Here is a 16,773-nt window from a genome sequence, read left to right on the forward strand (position 1 = left end):
TGGGTCCTCCACATCCCAGTCTGATGCTCTATCCACTGCACCACTGCCTGGTAAGGCTTGGCAAGAATTTAAGCATCTAAATTTATTAGGGATATTGGCCTATAGTTTTTCTTTGTGTTGTCTTTGCCTGGTTGTAGAATCAGAATTATGCTTGCCTCATAAAAGGGACTTGGAAGTTTTCCCTCCTCTTGAATTTTTTGAAATAGCTTGAGAAGGATAGGAGTTAGTTCTTATTTGAATGTTTGGTAGAATTCACCGGCCCATGGCTTTTGTTTTGTTGGGAGTTTTTTTATAACTGTTTTGATCTATCTCATTTGTTGTAATTGGTCTATTTAGGTTTTCTGATTTTTCCTGATTGATTTTTGAAAGATGATATGTTTCAAGGAATTTGTCCATTTCACCTAGGTTGTCTAATTTTTTAGCATATTGTTCTTCATAGTATTTTCTTACAATCCTTTGTATTTCTGCTGTGTTCATTGTTACTTCTCCACCCTCATTTTTAATATTATTTATTTGAGCTCTCTCTCTTTTTTTTCTTGGTGAATCTGGTTAAAGGTTCATCAATCTTGTTTTCCTTTTCAAAGAACCAGCTCTTAGTTTCATTGATCCTCTCTATTTTTTTTTTTTTTAGCCTCTATGTCATTTATTTCTGTTCTGACCTTTATTATTTCCTTCCTTCTACTTCCTCTGGGCTTTACTTGCTGTTCTTTTTTTAGTTCTTTTAGTTGCAGGGTTAATTTTTTTTTTAAAGGAAACTTTATTTTTTTTAAACTTTATTTATTTATTCATTTTAGAGAGGAGAGAGAGAGAGAAAGAGAGAGAGAGAGAGAGAGAGAGAGAGAGAGAGAAGGGAGGAGCAAGAAGCATCAACTCCCATATGTGCCTTTACCAGGCAAGCCCAGGGTTTTGAACCAGCGACCTCAGCATTCCAGGTCGATGCTTTATCCACTGCGCCACCACAGGTCAGGCGGATTAAGTTTTTTATTTGAGCCTTTTCTAGCTTCTTAAGGTATGCCTGTAATGCTATGAACTTCCTTCTCAGGACTGATTTTGCTGTGTCCCACAGATTTTGAGTTGTTGTATGCTCATTTTCATTTGTTTCAAGGAAATTTTTGATTTCTTCCTTGATCTCATTGTTGACCCATTTGTTATTTTAAAACATGCTGTTTAGTTTCCGAGTGATTGAGTGTTTTTCAGTTTTTCTATTTTAGTTTATTTCTAGTTTCATGCCAATGTAGCCAGAGAAGATGCTTGATATGATTTCAACCTTATATTTGTTGAGACTTGTTTTATGCACTAATATGTAGTTTATTGTACAGAATGTACCACACACACTTGAAAAGAATGTATATTCTGATAATTTAGGATGAAAGGTTCTGAAGATATCTATTAAATCCAGTTGATCTAGTGTGTCCTTTAATTCTGCTGTTTCTTTGTTAATTTTCTTTCTTGAGGACCTATCCAATGATGTTAGTATGGTATTGAAATCCCCTATTATAGTTTTTCTGTTGATCTCGCTTTATGTCCATCAAAGTCTGCTTTACATATTTAGGTGCTCCTATATTAGGTGCATAGATATTTATAATGGTTATCTCTTCCTGTTGGATTGCTCCCTTTATTATTATGTAGTGACCTTCTTTATCCCTTACTATAGTCTTTTTTTAGTCTGTTTTGTCAGATATAAGTATTTCTACCCCAGGTTTTCTTTCATTTGCATTTGCATGAAAAAATTTTTCCATTCTTTTACTTTCAGTCTATGTGTATTTTGTTTTGAGGTGGGTATTTTGTAGACAGCATATGTACGGGTCCTGTTTTCTTATCCATTCAGCTACCCTACATCTTTTGATTAGAGCATTTAATCCATTTACATTTAAGATTATTATTGATATGTAGTTATTTATTGCCATTTTTCTTTAAATCTACATTACTCTTTTACTAAAGTTTTTTTCTCTGCTTTGTTCTGTCTACAGCAGGCCCCTTAACATTTCTTGCAGAATTGGTGTTGTGATGAATTCCTTGAGTTCTTTTTTATCTGTGATGCTTTTTATTTCTCCTTCAATTTTAAATGATACCCTTGCTGGATAAAGAAGTCTTGGTTGTAGGTTCTTGTTCTGCATTACTTTGAATATTTCTTGCCATTCCCTTTTGACCTCAAGTGTTTCTGTTGAAAAGTCAGATATCATCTTTATGGGGGTCCCATGTAGGTGATTGACTGTTTTTCTTTTACAGCTTTTATTATTCTTTCTTTATCTCTTAGCTTTGGTATTTTGATTATGATGTGTCTTGGTGTGGGTCTCTTTGGATTCTTTTTTAATCGGACTGTCTCTGCTTCTTGAACCTGTGACTCTTTCCTGCATCAATTTAGGGAAATTTTCAGCTATAATTTCTTCAATCAGGTTCTCTATTCCTTGTCTTTCTCTTCTCCTTCAGGAACCCGTATTATGTAGATATTGTTTCTCTTCATGTTGCCACAGAGCTCTCTTAGAATTTCCTCAGACTTTTTTACCCTCTTTTCTTTTTGCTGCTCTACTTCTGTGCTTTCACTTATCTTGTCCTCTAAGTTGCTGAATCGATCCTCTGCTTCATCCAGCCTGATTTTAATTCCTTCAAGTGTAGTCTTCATTTCTGATACTGTGTTTGTCATTTCTGTCTGGTTCTTCTTTATGATTACCGTGTTCTTTTTGATGCTTACAATTTCTTTATTTAGATGTTCATTAAGTCCATCCATTGTAGCTTTGAGAACCTTAAGCATCCAAACAATCATTATTTTATACTCTCCATTCAGTGATTTGATTTCTTTCCGTTTTATCCAGATCTTTTTCTGGGGATTTTTCTTGTTGATTCATATGACTTGAATTTCTTTGTCTTCCCATTGTTTCTGTTTGTGGCTTGCAGGATTGTTCCAGTGTGGTCTCTTTATGTAGTAGAGCTGCTTTGAAGTCCTGATTTGTTTGTTTTCAGTTTACTTTACTCATTGGTGGGCTTATTTACTTATCTCAGCAGGGGGCTTATTTGAAACTGTATCTAGCAATGCGGTGGGTGTGACCTCTGAGAATCTGACTGCAGGTTCTGCCAGCTGCTCTCTGTGGGCAGAGTGCATTCTTGGCTTCAGTAGAGGGAGGTGTATCTTAGATCTCCACGAAGACCTGAGTTACTGCTTCTCCACCCCACTTCCTGCTTTCAGCTGTGTCTTTCACACTGATTGGAGCTGGAGAGCTTTCTGGAGGTGGGTCACCCGTAACCACTTTAGGCTTGTGCTGTGTGGAGGGAATCAACTCCTCCCCCAGCTATGGCCACCTCTGCACTGGAGGAGTCAGCTTCTCAGATCATTCCAGGCATTCCTTTGACCATCACCGTCTCACTTTCCCCCCTTTTCTCATGGAAGACAAGCCAATCCTCTCAGCCCTCCTCACCCCTGGGGCTCCAGGCAGGTGGCTGTGAGTGATATTTTCTGCTCTTTCACTTTAAGGCACCCCCGCCGCATTCCCACATACAGAACTTTGCTCTTTTCCCCTCTCAATGGTTTCCATCTGTATCCTCCAGTCCCTGAATTTCTAGGCTGGGTCTCCAGTTCTGAGACTGAGGGCACCCATCTCTCAGGGCCTCTCTCCATGTAATGAGAGCCCTTCTGGACTCTCAGCCTCAGCCCCTCCTTGCTACTGAAAACAGAGGAGCCCCAACCATGCCTCCACACTCCCTACTAGAATCTGTGTGTATTCTTTTTTGCTTCTTGGTTTTTGAGACTTGTTATTTTAGTTCAAAGTTGTTTTTTTCATGATGATTGTTCCTAAATTAATTTGTAATCCAGTTTAGTGGTGTGAGCTGGGAGTCTGTGTATCTGCCTACTCCTCTGCCATCTTGGAATCCCCAAGATTCTTTGATAAAAGGCAGAACAGGGTTTCTAGCAGTGCAGCCTGAAGGCAGCAGGAGTCTGTAATCGTTTTCTTGGAGGTGGCTCACGTGGCTCGCATGCTTTGCTGGGCAACATGGTGGATGTGGAAGTATGTACTTTGCCAAAGAAGCATAAGAAGAAGAAAGAGCCCAAGTCATTACCAGAGGAAGATGTTGCAGAAATACAACACGTTGAAGAATTTCTTATCAAACCTGAATCCAAAGTGGCTCAGTTAGACACATCTCAGTGGCCCCTGTTGCTAAAGAATTTTGATAAGCTAAATATAAGGATGACGCACTATACACCTCTTCCTTGTGGTTCAAATCCTCTGAAGAGTGAGATTGGGGATTATATCAGGACAGGCTTTATTAATCTTGACAAGCCCTCCAACCCCTCTTCCCATGAGGTGGAAGCCTGGATCCGATGAATATTTCAGGTGGAGAAGACAGGACACAGTGGTACTCTGGATCCCAAAGTGACTGGCTGTTTAATTGTGTGCATAGAACGAGCCACTCGCTTGGTCAAGTCACAACAAAGTGCAGGCAAAGAGTATGTGGGAATTGTCCAGCTGCACAATGCTATTGAAGGGGGTACTCAACTATCTAGGGCTCTAGAAACTCTGACAGGTGCCTTATTCCAGCGACCCACACTTATTGCTGCAGGAAAGAGGCAACTCCGAGTACAGATCATCTATGAGAGCAAAATGATTGAGAATGATCCTGAAAGAAGATTAGGAATCTTTTGGGTGAGTTGTGAGGCCGGCACTTACATTCGGACAGTGTGTACACCTTGGTTTGTTATTGGGAGTTGGCGGTCAGATCAGGAACTTCGGATGGTTCGTTCTGGAGTCATGAGCGAAAAGGACCACATGGTGACAATGCACGATGTGCTTGATGCCCAGTGGATGTATGATAACCACAAGGATGAGAGTTACCTGCGGCAAGTTGTTTACCCTTTGGAAAAGCTGTTGACATCTCATAAACAGCTGGTTATGAAAGACAGTGCAGTGAATGCAATCTGCTATGGGGCGAAGATCATGCTTCCAGGTGTTCTCTGATATGAAGATGGTATTGAAGTCAATCAGGAGATTGTGGTCATCACTACTAAAGGGGAAGCAATCTGCATAGTTGTTGCATTAATGACCACAGCAGTGATCTCTACCTGCGACCATGGGATAGTAGCCAAGATTAAGAGAGTGATCATGGAAAGAAACACTTACCCTTGGAAGTGGGGCTTAGGCCCAAAGGCAAGTCAGAAGAAGCTGATGATCAAGCAGGGCCTTTTGGACAAGCATGGCAAACCCACAGACAGTATGCCTGCCACCTGGACCCAGGAGTATGTTGACTACAGTGACGTAAAGACAGCCGTGGTTGCCAAAACAGTACAAGTCCCAAAGTGGAAGCAAGAGAGAGAAAGTGATGCCAGTTCACCAGTGTCTCCACAGCTGATCAAGAAGGAGAAGAAGAAGAAGAAAGACAAGAAAGCCAAAGCTGCTCTGGAGACTGCAGTCACTCTGGGAGATGGGGACAGTGATACCACCACCAAAAAGAAGAAGAAGAAGGAGAAGAAAATAAAAGTGGAAGCTGTTTCAGAGTAGTGGAGATAACTTAAATACTGTGTCCAGCTGGGAGGAGAAATTAAAGCCTTATTGAGTAAACATAGTTCCTTTTGTTCTTGAGGGAATGGAACATAGGTCCCAGAAAGGGCAGAGAGTTGAGGCACATTTTAGTTGCTAGCCAAGACCTTGGTGATGTTACCTGGTGTGGTCATCTTGTCTTGTCCTGTTTTAAGGATATGGGTGTGGGAAGATGTTGGGAAGCCTTGCCTTCAGACTCAACTCTGCCTAGTAACCATGCACAGCTGTTTCCTGATGGCTATTTAAACATCTGGTCCTTGACTCATTTCTTCTGCTACTCCTCCACACCCCTCTGTTTAAAAAGTTTGTGGACCCTGGCTACCTAGCTCAACTGATGAGTGTTGTCCCAATAAGCCAAGGTTGCAGGTTTGGTCCCCAGTCAGGGCACATACAGGAATCAACCAAAGAATGCATAAATAAGGGGGACAATGAATTGATGTCTCTCTAAAATCAATAAATAAAAGGGGCAGGGGAATGTATATGTAGCAGGCTTACCCAGTTTCCTATGGCCAGGGAGACAGTGCTTTAAGAAAAGTTTGTAAAAATTGTGCAGTGGTGTAAGCAAATCTTTAAAATATAATAACCATGTTTGCTGGAGGGAGGGGTAAATCTCCAGTGAGTTTAGAGCCACCTTTGTTATTCCATAGCTCTCCCAGATAACGGCCTGGTGAGGACTCCCAGTTTTCATCTCAGCTATTTCTATAAGTCTAGCAGTTTGTACTTATTCAAGCTTGTGTGTTCGGCGTCATGTACCTTGGTCTATCTGGCTACTTCTATTTGTGGCAGAATCCAAGTGTGTTCTTTAAAAAGATACAATGAGTCATTGCTGGGAGAAGGAGGTTGTAAATTTTTACTTATTAAAATTACATTTAAAAAAAAGGCAGAACAAAAGATGAAAGGTCAAGAAAGTACTTCTGCCCTTGGATCTTGTTTCCAATACAGGGGTTTGGGAGATTTTGCTAGAAGCTGCACTGTTCCCCTAGAATATCATCCTCAGCCTCCTTTTCAAGCCTGGGTAGCTCCTAAGGCTCTGGGCTTCTGCCCATGCTGTAGGAGAGGGAAAAATTGGGCGAATGAGTGTAAATATGAATATAATGCCAAAGGACAGGTCATTCTGAGAGGCCATGGTGGCAGTAGTGGTGGCGGCTGGGTTGGGCCCCAACAGGCAGCGGCTGAAGCCAAGGGGCAGGTGATTTGGAGAGGTTGACAAGGAAGCCTCCCCCGCTCCTGTCAACTAAGTTTGCCGCTCAGCTAGAGTAAAGATAAAGGGATCTCAGTGTGGTTGGTTTGGGTTGCCAGTTGCAGCAGCTATTAGAATTTGAGAATGAATAGAAGACTTAGGTATTAGGAAAGTTGCAGTCTTTTTTTGTTATTGCTTGATTTTCTTTAATGTTTTAGCTACACTATCATTTTGTTTTTTTTTCCTATTCTTTTCCTGGAAATTGGGGTGGGACACGCCTGTTTGGATGTAGCTAAAGAAAATTTCAGGCAGACTCTTTGAGATTTTTCTCAAGAAAGTTTTTAGTCTCATCCTTCTTCTGTCCCTCTCAAAAAGTGCCCCAAGTAAAATCAAGCAGGCATCTTTCTAATATGGTTGTACTCTGAAATCCTGCGTTTCTCTCTGATTTGTCTAATTCTTGTTTGTGTTTAATCTTTGTTTAATGTTGTCAAAAATGTGATTTTTTTAAGGCTTGAATTAAGTTCTTGCATGCAAAATTGGAAATGCCGGCTCTAATATTAAAAAAAATAATAAAATGGGTTTATCTCTACAATTTTTCAAATTAAAACTTGTATAGAGCATCATTTAAATTTAAATAGAAAAAAATGTGGATCCTAAACACTTGCTAATTTGGCCAAACTGCTGCAAACTGCAAGCTGCTGCAAATCTTGAAGCTCAGTGGATTTAATTAACAAAAGTGTAATTTTTTTTTTTTTTTTTGCAATGGGAAGATAATGAATGTCATACTGGATTTTTCCAGCCTTTATGTACTATCTAGATTGCCTGTTAATTAATGGGGTAGAAATGTTTTTTGAAAAGTATGGGAATGTTACTTGGAAAAGCATTTACTATATTTTGTTAAAATTAACATAAAGACAAGTATTTCCTTACAATCCTCAGGGTCAAGGTATCATATAAAGTGTACCCAGCAAATGCTTAAAGGTCAATTGTAAGAAATATAAGAGGGGGAGTCATATCCTGGAACTCCTGCAAATCTACTTTATCATGCTTTTTACTTTAAAAAACATTTTTGAATGCTGATGTACAGGGCCATTCAGCAACCGAGGACTGTAGAATCCTACAAGGGATGCCAAACCACATTCTCTTGAAAATTCCTACCCTCCTTCATTTGATCCAGCTAATAATGCTGTCCTGTCTTGTTCCAACCAGCTCCAGATATACAAAAAATGTTTATATAGGTGGAGGAGGGCCCTCAAACCCTTCAGTGAGATCATTGAACATGGCTTTTAAGGTCTATAATGACCGAGAGGAATAGGAAAAGGCAGGCAGAGCCCTAAAGAGATCAGGCAAAATACCATCTCTTGGGCATACGCCTGTAAAGGCTCTAACACCCCTAAGGGGACTCATAAGTCTCCATCAGGGCTCTCCTTCAAGAGTAGAAAAGAAGGTCATTGGGCTGAAGCCTGCCTGGCTTCTCGGCCTCTGCCAGGGCCATGCCCTTGCTGTGGGTAAAAGGGACACTGGAAAGTAGGCTGCCCCCTCGCTCCTCCAAGGTAGGGTTTAGTCTTTTCCAGCCCTACTCCAGCCACCTGTCACCTAACTTTGCCTAGCCTGGTGGGACTTACCACTGAAAACTAAAGGTGCCCAGGGCCATCGGCTGTATCTGACATCACTGTGGACAAGCCTAGGGTAATTTTCCAAGTAGCAGGGAAGGTGATCTCATTTCTTTCTTTTTTTGTGTGTGTGTGTGTGTGGCAGGGACAGAGAGTCAGAGAGAGGGATAGATAGGAAGAGACAGACAGGAAGGGACAGAGATGAGAAACATTAATTCTTTGTTGCGGTTTCTAAGTTGTTCATTGATTGATTTCTCATATGTGCCTTGACCCGGGGGCTACAACAGACCGAGTGGCCCCTTGCTCAAGCCAGCGACCTTGGGCTCAGGCTGGTGAGCTTTGCTCAAACCCAATGAGCCCGTGCTCAAGCTGGTGACCTTGGGGTCTCAAACCTTGGTCCTCCGCATCCCAGTCTGATGCTCTATCCACTGCACCACCACCTGGTCAGGCCAATATCATTTCTTATAGACACAACGGCCACTTACTCTGCCTTGCCTAAATATTTGGGTTGTGCTCATCCCTCAAAGATCTCTGTTGTGGGTGTTGATGGTATTATTTTACTCCCTGTTTTCCATGGATCCACTGCCTTGTTTAGTACATAGTATCTCCTCCTGCCTCAATGCCCCATGCCTATTTTGGGCTGGAACCTTCTAATTTAGAGCCTCTCTCTCTCTTTCACTCTCTCTCTCCTTTTTGCCCACTTGTTATGAATTTACCTCTGCCACCCAGCATAGTGTATCCCAAGGTTTTCCTCACCACCTCATGGCTGCAAAGCTCCAGGGAAATGCCCCCTGGGTTCATCTCTCTAGGTTAAAAGAAAATGGAAGCCCATCTCCATACATGCTGCAGATGGCCCTTGTAGTCTACCTGAATCATTGCCAGCTAGAAGCAGTGGTCTGTAGTGGAATAACCCATCGCATGGCCTTGGATGGGAACACAGCCAACAAGAAAAGAATGTTTTGCCAAGAGAATTGTTTTGTGACTTGAAGGCGGGTCACTGAAACAGGTCTATGTGACTGAAGGCAGTTGCTGGGCTTTTCTCAGTAAAACATTCTCATAAGATTTCTGTTCCTTTCAAGGTTATCCCTTGAGATAAAGAGAGGAATGTTGTGGGAACCATAGAAGCAATAGCAATTAATGCCTTTTCATATTATATTGTTATTAAGCTATCATGCAGGTATATTCCATGTATCTTTAAGCAAAAGTTATGCTTGATGTTATGCCAATTTCTCAGTAAACAGGCTTTTTGAAATCTTGTGAATAAAAATAGGACACAGTGTGAACTCAGGGCCATTTGCCTGAGTGAGCAGTGGTCCTTTGCTAGTCCTTGATTTTGTCTGCTGATCTCTCTCTCTGCACCCCTGACGCACAACAACAGTGGTCATTTGGACTTAGACTCTAGCTGTAGAGTGTGGAATGTGACCACAGTTCCAGTGCCTTGAGGACTTTTCCTGAATATGTGTGACTCCTGTTCCTTGGGACAGTTCTCAGACTGAAGTGGGGTTGGGTTACATCTACAAATAATTTGGAGCGGATATGATGTCAGCACAGACTTGGTGAAGTGACATTAACTTGTTAAGGACATACAAAACTGCAAAAATTTTACTTTAGATCCTGTTGTATTAGCTAAAACTTTGCTTGATAATCTAATAGGCTTTAATCACTTCATTGTATTAAGACACTTGTTTTGGTATCTGTTAGTATTGGCTATTTTAATTTTGTTGTTTATTTTTTTATTTTTCCAGTCTTCCTCCAAATCGGGACATGGGAAATCAGATGAGTATAAATCACAGCACACGAATTGAAGTTTAAAAAATATAAAAGGGGGATATGTCGGGGACTGAAAAATCAACAGGGTTTTGCAGTTAGATTTTGAGGGGACAGAGGTGCTGGGGACTGGCTTCTGCCCAACCCCCCACCTCGCTTGAAAATGGCTGAGCCCTGCCCCACACCTCCATGTTAGCTGTGATGCTCGTCCCATCCCCCCATATTCTCCAGAAAGACTGGAAGCAAATTTCCTCTTTATGTAAAGTTAGGCTGTTAAGTATTGGTGAAGTTTTTTTGAACTTGGTGGAATTCTTGGGTTGCCTTGGAAACTAATCAGAAAAGTCAATGATTTGTTAATGGCCCACTTTGCGTTTTAAATAAAGGAAAATGCGGTTTCTGGGGGCTACCATGTTTTTCTGGTAGGGTGGTGTTTCTGCCAGCAGTATTTGCAGAGTCCTGCCGAACCCATCTTTTAATTCTTTAAGTCTATTTTCTTTAATTCTGCACCGTTCTCGCTCAGGACCTGAATATACGCGTCATGCAGGTTTGCGACAATTCACCTGGCAACTTCTGTCTAGGACTGATGCTCAAATAAAGTGAGCTGTTTTTAGCTACTGAGGCTGATATACTTAGGCCAACCAAGCTACCTCAGTGCTAGGGCCGATGTTCGAACAAACTGAGCCACAGGCTGCAGAAAAGGAATTGGGAGAGCAGGAGGAGAGAATAAAATAGTCACTTCTCTTGTAGCCCTGACCAAATATCAAACCTGGGATGTCCCTACACCTGGTTGATGCTTTACTGAGCCAACTATTCAAAGCCCTTTTTGATATTTTTGTTCAGGTTTTTGGACTTAAGTAAATACAAAAATTCTTCTAAATTCTACTCATTAGTGAGACCACTTGATTAAAATAATTTTTTTTGCCTGCCCTGTGGTGGCACAGTGGATAAAGCGACGACCTGGAATGGTGAGGTCATTGGTTCACAACCCTAGGCTTACCCGGTGAATGCACATGTGTGTTGATGCTTCCTATCATCCTACCTTCTCTCTCTCTCTCTCTCTGCCCTTTCTATAAATGAACAAAATATTTTAAAAATATTTTAGACAAACTTTTATATAATTGAAATCAAGAGTATAAATATGCATTCAAGAATCTGCCATTACTCGTTGGCTGGCTCAGTGGTAGAGTGTCAGCCTGGTGTGTGGATGTCCCAGGTTTGATTCCCTTCAGGGTACACAGGAAAAAAGCCTATCTGCTTCTCTCCTCATTCCCCTCTCACTTGCTCCTCTCTCTCTATCTCTTTCTCTCGCTCACTCACCATTTTGCAGCCATGGGTCCATTGTATTGAGTTGGCCTTGGGCACTGAGGATGGCTCTACCATCCACATAAGGTGCTAAGAAAAGCTTGGTTGGTGAGTGCCGCGGACCAGCACAGCTCCAAATAATGGTGCGGAATTAAGGAAACACACTTTGTCAGAACAAAACCGATGGGACCGGGAGGACTCCTCAAACTGCCTGGCAGCATCTGAGTGCTTCATGGCCCCAGTTCGCTTTATTATATAGACCTATGCAAATTAAGGACCCTGATACAAAGTTGCACATCAAAGGCTAAGACAGGAACTCTCCCAAGGCAAAAACAGTGAAATTTACAAACATCTGAAACAAACAAAGAGTCAGAGGAAGGGCATGTATATTGCTTCCTGCAACCCAAGGAAGGAAGTGGAGTGGGTGCAGACACTCAGCATCAAAGCCAAATATGGAGATGGAGGGGGTAGAACTTAGCCCCCTGCCAAGCCTCGAATCTATAATGGCTTTTTGCCATTAACGGTCCACAACATATCCCCCTTTTCTTTTTAATTTGTGTGCTGAGATTTGCACTCATCTGATTTTCTAATTTGGAGGCAGATGGAAAAAATACAGAACAAACACAAAATTAGTATAGCCAATGCTAACAGATACCCAAAACAAGTATACTAATACATCACAGTGATTAAAGCCTTTAAGCAAACTCTTTAAGCTAATAATACAACAAGAATCTATAAAAGAGTAATATCCTTAAAGTGTTCACCAAGTCCAAGTTGGCACCAACACCATTCCAAATCTCTGCAAATGCAACCCAACCCCAGTTCAGTCCATCAAAAATTGTCACAGGAGCAGGAGTCCAGGAAAAGTCCATATTCAGGAGAAGTCCTCATGGCACTGGAATTTCCGTCACACTTCCACACTCTGCAGTTAGTGTCAAAGTCCCAATGACCGCTGCTCCCAGCTGGCAATGACCCAGGTAGTCTGGAAAAGCCATCTGCAGCACGCATGAAGACGGAGCTTCCGTTTTCCTCAAACTGGAAAGATGAACCCAGGGGTCCTATACTGGAGCTTTACAGCCATGGGGTAGTGAGGAGAACCTTGGGATACACTAAGCTGGGTGGCAGAGGTAAATTTGTAAGTTGGCAAAAAAGGAACAAAGGAGCTCTGAATTAGGAGTAGGTCCTAGCCTAAAATATGAGTGGGGTATTAAGGCAGGAGGAATAAAAGAAAGACTATATATTAATCAAAGCAGCAGAAAACAGGACAATCAATACCCACAACAGAGATCTTCGAGGGAAGAATAAAAAATCTGAATATTCAGGCAAGACATAGTTAAATGGCCCCTGTGTAAATGAGACCAGTCTACCGGCTACTTGGAAGAAATACCCCAGGCTTGTCCACAGTGTCGTAGAAGGGGCTGATGGCCCTGGGCACCTTTTAGCTTTCAGTGGCAAATCCCAGTATTCTGGGCAAGGTTAGGTCACAGGTGGCTGGAGCAGGGCTGGAAGAGACTGAACCCTCCCTTAGAGGAGTGAGGGGGAAGCCTACCTTCCAGTATGTCCCTTCTTCCTCATAGCAAAGGCATGTAAGCCTGGCAGGCTTTGGCTCAAATGACCATCCTTTCCACTATTGAAGCAGGGCCCTGATGAAGTTCCAGTTGGAGCGTTGGAGCCTCTGAGGGCGTATGCCAAGAGCTAGTATTTTACCTGATCTCTTTTGGGCTTTTTTGGTCTCTTGGTACCTTAAAAGCCATGCTCAGAAGATCTCGCTGAGGGGCTTGAGAGTCCCTATCTGCCTATATATCTGGAGCTATTCAGAAAAGAACAAAACAGTGTTATTAGCTGGAATCAAATAAAAATAAAAAGGGGTAGTAGTTTGCAGGACAAAAAATTTGGCATCTTTTGTACATCAGCATTCAAAATAAACTGTTTGAAGTAAAAAGCGTAACAGGGTAGACCTGCAGGAGCTACAGGACATGACTCCCCCCCTTTCTTATTATTTACAATTGAATCTTCAAGCAAATGTTAAGCACACTTTACAATATTTTGACTTTAAATATTGCAAGAAATTCTTGACTTTGTTAACTTTCAACAAAAACAGAGCAAATGCACCTTCAAACAACATTCCCACACTTATCAAAACACCCCCTTAATATTAATTAATAGGCACCTTAAAGAGTACATATCAAAACTGAAAAATCCCAGTGTGATCTTCATTATTCTCCTATAGTAAAAAAAAAAATCGGCCTGACCTGTGGTGGCGCAGTGGATAAAGCGTCGACCTGGAAATGCTGAGGTCGCCGGTTCGAAACCCTGGGCTTGCCTGGTCAAGGCACATATGGGAGTTGATGCTTCCTGCTCCTCCCCCCTTCTCGCTCTCTCCCTCTCTCTCTCCTTTCTAAAATGAATAAAAATTAAAAAAACAAAAAAAACACAAAAAACAAACAAACAAACAAAAACTTAAAAAAAAAAATCTTTACACTTTTATTATGTAAATCTATGCTGCTTCAAGCCTTTCACTTGTGACCTGGAGCAGCCTGGCCAAACCAGCAAGTTTTTTGGATCCAAAATGAGCACGCTTTACTTATTCCCAACAAAATCATATCCATGTAGGGAAATAAAATTATCCCCATTTTGTTTTCAATACTACAGCTGGCACTTCCAAAACTATTATCATCATTACTTTTCATGTAAGGACTTAATTCAGGCCTTATAAACAAAAACACTTAGACATTAAACAAAGACTTCACATACAATCACACAAATCAAGAGTGAAACCCGAGGTTTTAGAGATTAAACTATGGCCTGCTTGATCTTAAGTAGGGCTACCTTAATAGGAACATAATAAGGATATATACTAAACAGAGATCTCTCTCAAAAAATCTCAAGACGGCCGTATGAGATTTCTATTCAGCAATACCCAAATCAGGCCCCCCTTGTGCCCTCTTTTCAAGCAATGGAGCAGGAAAATAAAATGATCTAAAACATTAAAAAAAATTAGATAATAATAATTGAGAAAGGGAAGAGAGCATAGTAAGTCTTATGCAATTGCTCTTGTAAAGTGAGTCTCTCATCTAGAATCATGGTGTCTCACCAGTCGTTCAGGGATCCACCGAGGAGCTTCAGCAGACCTAGGAAAAACACACACATATCCTCGGCCCCATAAGAGAACAGGGTCTGGCCCTTGCCAGATTCCTGTGAGTGGTTCCCTCCATCGCACTTCAGGGAAGGCTTTCCTTGCAGGGTTCCAGAGTCTCTCTGCTGCTGAATGACCCTGTACATCAGTATTCAAAAATTTTAAAGTGAAAAGAGCATGACAAAGAAGATTTGCAGGAGTTTGAGGGTATAATTCCCCTTTTTTAATTTTTTCCAATTGGTTTTTAAGGGTTTGATGTGCACGCTCTACAATGCCTTGACCCTGGGGATTGTAAGGAATTCCCGTCCTTAGGTCAAGTCCAAAAGTCTGACAAAATATAGTAAATGCTTTTCCTACATATGCAGGAGCGTTGTCAGTTTTAATCAGTTTAGGAAGTCCAATAATAGAAAATGCATACAAGCAATGAGCTATAACATGTTTAGCAGCCTCTCCTGTTCTTGCAGAGGCTACTATAAATCCAGAATAAGTATCTACTGTAACATGAACAAAGGATTGTTTGCCAAATGAAGGTATATGAGTAACATCCATTTGCCAAAGTTGTCCCAGTAGGAGTCCTCGAGGGTTAATTCTAAACGAAGGGACAGATTGTAATATAGGACACTTTGGACAAGATTTAACAATCTGCCATGCTGCTTCCCGAGAAAGTTGAAACTGTTTACGCAGGGCTGCAGCGTTCTGGTGATGGATAGTATGAGACTGAATTGCTTGATCTGTCATGGTTGCTCCAATAATTTTCTTTTGGGTAACTTGATCAACAAGGGCATTCCCTTGCGCTAAAGCTCCAGGGAGCATGGAGTGAGCTCGAAATGTCCTATAAAACATGGAGCTCTATGTTGACATACAAGTCTTTGAAGAAGGAGGAACTGCTGAAATAGTTCCTCATCAGCAGTTGTCCCTAAGATAGCAGTCTCTATAGTGGAAACAACCATAAGTAAATATCTACTGTCTGTATACAAATTAAAGAAGGAGTATGGCAAATGCTGAAAAGCCATGATAATGGCATTTAATTCTACTCTTTGGGCTGATTTTAAGGTGACTGTTTCAGTATAAAGCTGTCCATTGATTATTAAGCCTGCTATTCCTGAGCTGGATCTGTCAGTAAAGATTGTAGGTGCGCCTGACCTGTGGTGGCACAGTGGATAAAGCGTTGACCTGGAAATGCTGAGGTCGCCGGTTCAAAACCCTGGGCTTGCCTGGTCAAGGCACATATGGGAGTTGATGCTTCCAGCTCCTCCCCCCCTTCTCTCTCTGTCTCTCTCTGTCTCTCCCTCTCCTCTCTAAAATGAATAAATAAAAATAAGAAAAAATTAAAAAAAAAAGATTGTAGGTGCTTCAGGAATGGGCTCATTAACAATTGTCTTAGGAAATATAAAGGTAGTAATTAATGAAAATTGAACTATTTTATCAGCTGGGTAGTGAGAATCAATTTGGCCTGTAAAATTTGCAAAAGCGATTTGCCATTTTGTGGAAGTTTCTCAGAGCCATTGTTGTTGATCCTTTGAAAAAGGAACAACAACAGTCTGTGGCTCAAAACCTATAAGCTGCAAGAGTCACCTACACCCCTTGATAATCAAGGAGGCAACAAGATCAAAATATGGAGATAAAACTTTCTTAGGAGTAACAGCTAAATGAATCCATTCCATAGGACCTGAAGCTTGCCACAATAGTCCTGTTGGAGTGTAACTTGAGGGACATATTAGTAAGGCAATTGTTTCCTCAGGATTTATGCATTTTAGTTGTGCTTGCTGTAAGGCCTTTTCTACAAGCTTTAAAGCTTATTGTCCTGCAGGTGTAAGTAGCCGAGGAGAAGCTGGTTCAGCTGAGCCTCTAAGAATATCAAAAAGTGGCTTCAGTTCTCCAGTAGTTAATTTCAAGGAAGGTCTAAGCCAATTAATGTCTCCTAACAGTTTCTGGAAATCGTTTAAAGTTTGCAAATGATCTGTCCTGATTTCTATTTTCTGTGGGCGAATTTGTTGTCCCTCAATAATTTGTCCTAAATAAGAAAAAGGTAAAGATTGCTGTACCTTTTCAGGAGCTATATAAAGTCCTGATTTTTTCAGAGAATATTCTAGTTGTTGCAAAATGGTCAGCACAGTGTCTTTATCTGGATGAGCAATAAGAATATCATCCATATAATGAATTATGTACACTTTAGGGTGCTGCCTTCTACTGGAGAGATGGCTTGAGCAACATATTTTGGCACAAGGTGGGACTATTAGCCATACC

General features: G+C 41.3%; 1 protein-coding gene and 1 pseudogene across 3 annotated transcripts in view; both read left to right on the top strand.

The window, feature by feature from the left end:
• Nucleotides 1-16,773, top strand: part of LOC136399222 (zinc finger protein 615-like) — a 265,085-nt gene that overhangs the window by 199,295 nt on the left and 49,017 nt on the right. The window lies entirely within an intron of this gene.
• On the top strand, nt 3,930-5,489 carry LOC136397437 (H/ACA ribonucleoprotein complex subunit DKC1 pseudogene; annotated as a pseudogene).

This window comes from Saccopteryx leptura, chromosome 3 (assembly GCF_036850995.1).
Source record: "Saccopteryx leptura isolate mSacLep1 chromosome 3, mSacLep1_pri_phased_curated, whole genome shotgun sequence".
Classification (NCBI taxonomy): domain Eukaryota; kingdom Metazoa; phylum Chordata; class Mammalia; order Chiroptera; family Emballonuridae; genus Saccopteryx; species Saccopteryx leptura.